This window comes from Castanea sativa, chromosome 3 (assembly GCF_040712315.1).
Source record: "Castanea sativa cultivar Marrone di Chiusa Pesio chromosome 3, ASM4071231v1".
NCBI classification, from domain to species: Eukaryota; Viridiplantae; Streptophyta; class Magnoliopsida; order Fagales; family Fagaceae; genus Castanea; species Castanea sativa.
In genome coordinates, this window is record NC_134015.1 from 32,093,722 (window position 1) to 32,100,277 (window position 6,556).

Genomic DNA, 6,556 nt, shown 5'->3' on the forward strand with positions numbered 1-6,556 from the left:
TACACGACTTGTCTCTCTAATGGTGGCAGATTTTCCTCTCTCCCTAGTCCCTACTCTGTGCATTCTCTGTTTACCATTATGCCAAGGTTTTGGGTTTGCAAAATCATTTTTTGAAACTCTTTGATTTCGTCTCTCTTTATCTGCTTCTTTCTCCGTGTACTCATTGCCTCTCTATCTCTTTTTGACAGTATCGCCTCTCTATCTCTAATTCTCTATCGTGGTGTACATCTAAGTTTAACTAGTTTTATTTACTTATTTATAATGAGTCTTTTAAACTGGTTAATTTTGTTTTATTTATAATGAGAGGCTTTTAAATGGTGTTGTAGCGTTATCAAACAATGTAATTTATCACTTTTTAACTTAACCGTGTTAGAATTTTAAATGGGCATTTTTCCTACATGGCAGCATAAAGTGGAAACTATACCTACTAGTACTGCTTCTACTTAGACATGGATTGCTTCCAAGGATTTGCCCTTCCACCTACAAATCTTGAAAAATAAAAGGTAAAGCAAAACCTTTTAATTTTTTATTACGCAGATTTGAAATTGAAATCGATCAATGACATGAAATCTACAATTGAATCCAAGAGAGAATTAAATAAATCTAAATTTGTACTTGATAAATGAAAATTTTGAAACTCTTCGCCAAGAATGCTGATTCATGAAGTGTAAAGACATTGAAGAGACCAAAAATACTTTTCTTTGTAATCCACAAATTACCCACAAAATATCCAAAATAATTTTAACTCAAAAATCCAAAACCAAATCGAAGCAACACATATACCCTAACCATAAACCAAGTCTAATCCTATAATTGATCAAAACAATGTTGGAAAATTTGGTTTTGCATCTCATACAAAACACACAGTGGAAGCAACAAACATAGATCTATTTCGTTCATGATTGATAACATGCACCATGTAAATCTCAGAATTTAAGAACAAGATAGCATACCTTGGTGCAGTGAAATTCAAAACAAAAGATTAGAAGTACTTGGGAACACTTTTAATCTTCACTCTAATTCCACTTTACGCCCAAGAAGTAAGGTTTCTCAATCAGTTTCCAAGGGAGAATAATCGAGTGGCTTCTAACCACACATACACACCATTTTTCAATGATGTCTCTCCTTTTTCTAATAAAAAATTCTATATGTTTCTCCCTTTATAACTAACTGATTATCTAATTGGGTTGGCCTATGGGGCCTTTCCAATTGGGCTTTAGTGTGTGGCTTGGAATGGGACCAAAAGGGACTAATAAGACACTAGCTCCAATGGGCTTTGGGCTTTTCTGTCAACTCTTGACAAGTCCAAAGTTACACTTAATTATATTTAATACCGTTATATAAATATAATTGCACTCTAGGCCTTATTAATAAATTATATCCCAAGACTTTATTATACATGCAAATTCCCTTCTCTTAGTTCCTGCTAAATCTAAGATCAGACTTTAGAGACGTTTTCATAACGATTGTCAATTGAATAATAAATCTCACAACTTCTATTTACATGAACTCTTAATCCTGAGAGGATAATGAACCTGAAAATGAAATGTAGGTTGCTTTGATATATCAGGAGTGAGATCTAAAGTAACGGTCAAAACCTCAATATGTTGGGCAGCCACATTTAGTGTTGATGGAACATATATTCTCAAGATGGAATTCATAGTCTCTTAATGGAGATATAAAATATTCCCTTGAGATAAGTTTAATGGGTTCAGTTTTTCAGAGAGTTAGGCCTAACAACTTTGGTAAGAAGTTACTAAAGTATATATTTATGAAATTGGATTTCATAAATATATGTTGAATAACTTTAAAGGATTAAGTCGGGTACTCAAGGATAAGATGTAGTAATTTACAAAGTGGCAATCTACATTCACGACTTTGTATTACTACAAATATTTTATGAAGGGGTTGCATGTATAATAAAGTTTTGGGATATAATTTATAAATAAGGCTTGGAGTGCAACTATATTTATATACTGGTATTAAATATAGTTAATGGTAACTTTGGACTTGTCAAGAGTTGACAGAAAAGCCCAAGGCCCATTGGAGCTAATGTCTTATTGGTCCCTTTTGGTCCCACTCCAAGCCACATACTAAAGCCCAATTGGAAAGGCCCAAAAGGCTAGCCCAATTAGATAATCAATTATAAGGAGAGAAACATACAGAATTTTAAGATATGAAAAAGAGAGACATCATTGTAAAATGGTGTGTATGTGAGTGTTGGACACTTTCTCATTCTCCCTTGAACGAAAACTGATTGAGAGACCACACATCTTGGGCGTTAGTGGAATTGTTGTGAAGATTAGAAGTGTTCTCAAGAACTTATGATCTTTGGTTTTGAAATTCACTACATCAAGGTACACTCTCTTGTTCATTAATTTTTTCGCTGCGTATGTTTTTGTATGTGATACAAACATGTCATTTTCCATCAACCCGTTCATAAGCCTTACTCATATCTGGCTTCACCACCATCTCTCCAACCTTCACTAACTTCTTTTGATTGATATGGTGCATTGTTTCAAAAGCAACCTACATTATCAGTAATAAGATGTTAAAACATAAACGCACTTTGATTCTCACAAATAATGTGTGGAAATAAGCGTTTTAACCTGTTTGCTAGAACCTTGGAGCTTAATCTAGAAACGACATTACTGAGGCTAATAGGTATGATCACCACATGAGTTTATGGGGTTTTTAATCATAGGTATGAGCACCAGATGAGTTTCATTGAATTTTGGACTAATGTAATGGTTCAGAAATTCAAGGATAGTCTTAGTTACACAGTTACCAACTAAAGACTAATATTGCTGAGAAAACAAAGGAGGCATACCATTAGGTCCTAGAGCTTTTTTAGGATGCATTTGTTTCAAAGCTTTGAGCACTTTTGTTTCTTGGAAGTCTTGAACTAAATCATTATTCATGGCACCAGTAACCACAGGTTGGATAAAATTCGAAACATCTACTTGACCATTTGATTAAAGATGGTAGTAAAGTGATCCACCACAATACTTTTAACCCTCTGATCATCCTCTTGCCAGACACCCTCTGGATCGCATAGACCCAATATCAAATTTCTTTAGTGCCAATGGGAAGCCTTCACATGGACCCATCCACCAACCACATGTTTCTAGATCATTGATTCCATAATATTGATTTTCTATCCAACAACCTGTTAGTGAACGTCGAACCTCATCTATGATGGTTAAATACATGTTTGTATCACATACAAAACATACGCAAAAAAAAATTAATAGATCTATTTCATTCGCAACTGTTAACATGTACTATGAAATTTCAGAATTCAAGAACAAGAGAGCGTACCTTGGTGAGGTGAAATTCAAAACACAAGATCAAAAGTACTTAGGAACACTTTCAATCTTCACTCCAATTCCACTTTACGCCTAAGAAGTGTGGTTTCTCAATCAGTTTCCAAGGGAGAATGATAGAGTGTCTCCCTTTCATGTACACACCATTTCACAATGATGTTGCTCTCTGTCAAAATTCTGTATGTTTCTCTCCTTATAATTGATTATCTAATTGGGCTAGCCCTTTCGGCCTTTCCAATTGGGCTTTAGTGTGTGGCTTGGAGTGGGACCAAAAGGGACCAATAAGACACTAGCTCCAATGGGCCTTGGGGTTTTCTGTCAACTCTTGGCAAGTCCAAAGTTCCCATTAACTATATTTAATACCACTATATAAATATAGTTACACTCTAGGCCTTATTTATAAATTATATCCTAAGACTTTATTATACATGCAACTCCTTCATAAAATATTCATAGTAATACAAAGTCATTAGTGTAAACTGCCACTTTGTATATTACTACATCTTAATCCTTGAGTACCTGATTTAATTCTTTAAAGTTATTCATCATATATGTATGAAATCCAATTTCATAAATATGTACTTTAGTAACTCCTTACTAAAGTGGTTAGGCATAACACTCTGAATAACCGAACCCATTAAACTTATCTCAAGGGAATATTTTGTATCTCCGTTAAGAGACTATGAATATCTTGAGAATATATGTTCCATCAACACTAAATGTGGTTGCCCAACATACACAGGTTTTGATCATGTCTTTAGATCTCATTACTGATATATCAAAGAAACCTACACTTCATTATCAGGTCCATTATTTTCTCAGGATTAAGAGTTCATGTAAATATAAGTCGTGAGATTTATTATTCAATTAACAGTCGTTAGGAGAATAATAAATCTCACAGCGGTCCAGTTCAATATGTCTTAACTCTTAAAACATATCAACATACCAACTAGAAGTCTACACTTCCATGATCAAGACAAAATCATCTTAGTTGATATGTTATAGTCTTCGCAAATTGAATGTCCAATTTCATCACTGACTACAAACTACAATTCTGAGTTTACAAAGAACTTGTGATTTATATCTTCTGTGAACCAATTCGACACTTTTGGAGTGCCGAATTCTCACCTTTTGGGCTTTGGCCCAACGGCCTTTGGGTGATGATAGGGCACATCCTTTTCAGCCTTTTCATAGAAAGATGTGTCCTAATTCACATTTTAAGCATCGTTGCTTATTTTTTGAGCACTCCAGTCCCTATAAATAGAGGCTAGGTCTCATAATTCAGTACCTTTTTTTACGCCCTGAGAGGCCTACATTTTGAGACTCTCAAATTGCTGATATTTGCTGATCCTCTCTGAGGTTTGCAGCAAGAATAAGGGTTTTTAGGTTTCAAAGATAACTAAATAAGTTTCTTTGAACCCTAAAACATCCTCTCAAGTAGAAGAGTGCTCGTGTAAGAGGTTGCATTCTAACCCTTTGTTCTTGTGCTTCTCTTATCATAATGATACATGTTTTATTATTTTAAAAATTCATATTCTGACTTGTTAATTTAGATTTTAAGAATATGCTCTTGATTCTTTTATTGTTACCATAATCTGTTTCTTAGTTTTAAAGATCTGCATGTAATTAACTTTTTTTCTTCAAAATAAAATAGATCTACATCTTCCATAGATGTAGATCTGAATTTTTCTTCAAAATAAAATGGATCTACATCTTCCTTAGTGGGTGGTAGTGGTCGTGCCATGTGCTCACATCCCATCTTAAGGTAAAAGCGATAGTGTCGTATGCCTTGCGCCATCACAATTGTAAAGTTCCCATAGAAGTCCCGTGTTCTTGATCTACAGTGGGTGACAGCGGCCATGCCGTATGCTCGCATTCCATCTTGAGGTAATAGCGACCGTGTCGTATGCCTCGCGCCATCACAGTATTCAAATTCCTGAAGAAGTTCCAAGTTCCGCATTCTCCAGCGAGGCCATCAACGACAAGCGCCTTTGAACTCGCATTCTATATTCTAAATTCTCCAGTGGGGGCATTAGCGACAAGCGTCTCTGAACTTGCATTCTACAGTGGGGGCACCAGGAACAAGCGTCTCTGGACTTGCAATCATTCAAGAGTTTTCAAGGTTTCCGATTTATAGTGAGTAAACTAGTGGTTGTGCCCTAGGCTCACACTTTCACTATTCCCGACTACCAAGTTAGTCCCCTTACCCATATCCCGCATTTTATTTTCAAAATTTAAATTCTCGGATATTCATGCACTCATATATCAGAAACAAAATATACGCATATTTTCCTAAGATAGCATGGCATAAATCATGGCAAAATATGTGATTTTGAAAATTACAAAAATCAAAATAAGCACTAGCATGCATCTGTAGTAGTATTGCCACTAACATTTCGCTGGAAAAAATAAAAGAATACAAAATAGATACTGACCTCAAGTGCAGAGAAGACAGAAGTAGCAAACTAAAATGACAGACAGAAGTTGAAAGCACGTACCCGTTGAGCCCAAGACCACTCTAGAGATTTTTGTAAGAAGTAATGAGTGGAGAGAAAGTGAGAAATGAGGATGAAAGGGGCCAAAAAAGCCTTTTATAGGCCCTGGGCTACCCAGTGCACCTTTCAAGGCCGCCGAGTAGGGTTGACCAGGTCAACGCTGACCTAGTAAAAAAACAAAATCCTCTCCTTTCTCCTCTCCTAGAGTGCAGGGGCATGATCGGAAAATATTTCAATAGCAGCTGCAATAGATTGGGCCAAGCAGGTAAAGTCCCGTTTCGATCCATGAATAGTCTTCCCACACAAATTCGAGGGGGCAGCGAAATTCGAAATCATGATCTTTATTCGACACCTCTCATTGCACTTGAGATATCAGATAAAGAAGGGGCAGCTATTCATACTGTATTTTGCCCGCCCTCGATTTGCGTGCCAGGCCCTGAAAAGTCCAAAAATATCATTTTCTCTTTGTGGGGCTGCGAGAACATCCAAAACTATGTGGCACAATCCGTTCGAGCATCAGAGCACTCGAAGTGCCCTTTTTAGCTAAAATGACCGAAATTCCCCTAGTCAACCAAAGGTCAAAATCCCCCACAAACCTGAAGGTCTTGAAGGTCAAACGAGGTCAAAACCCTCCACAAAAAACCATTTTTCATAGTTTTACTTCAAATCTAAGCTTCTCGGAGAATTTTGATAACTTTGACCAAGTTTGACCCGAAATTGATCTTGGGTGGGTCG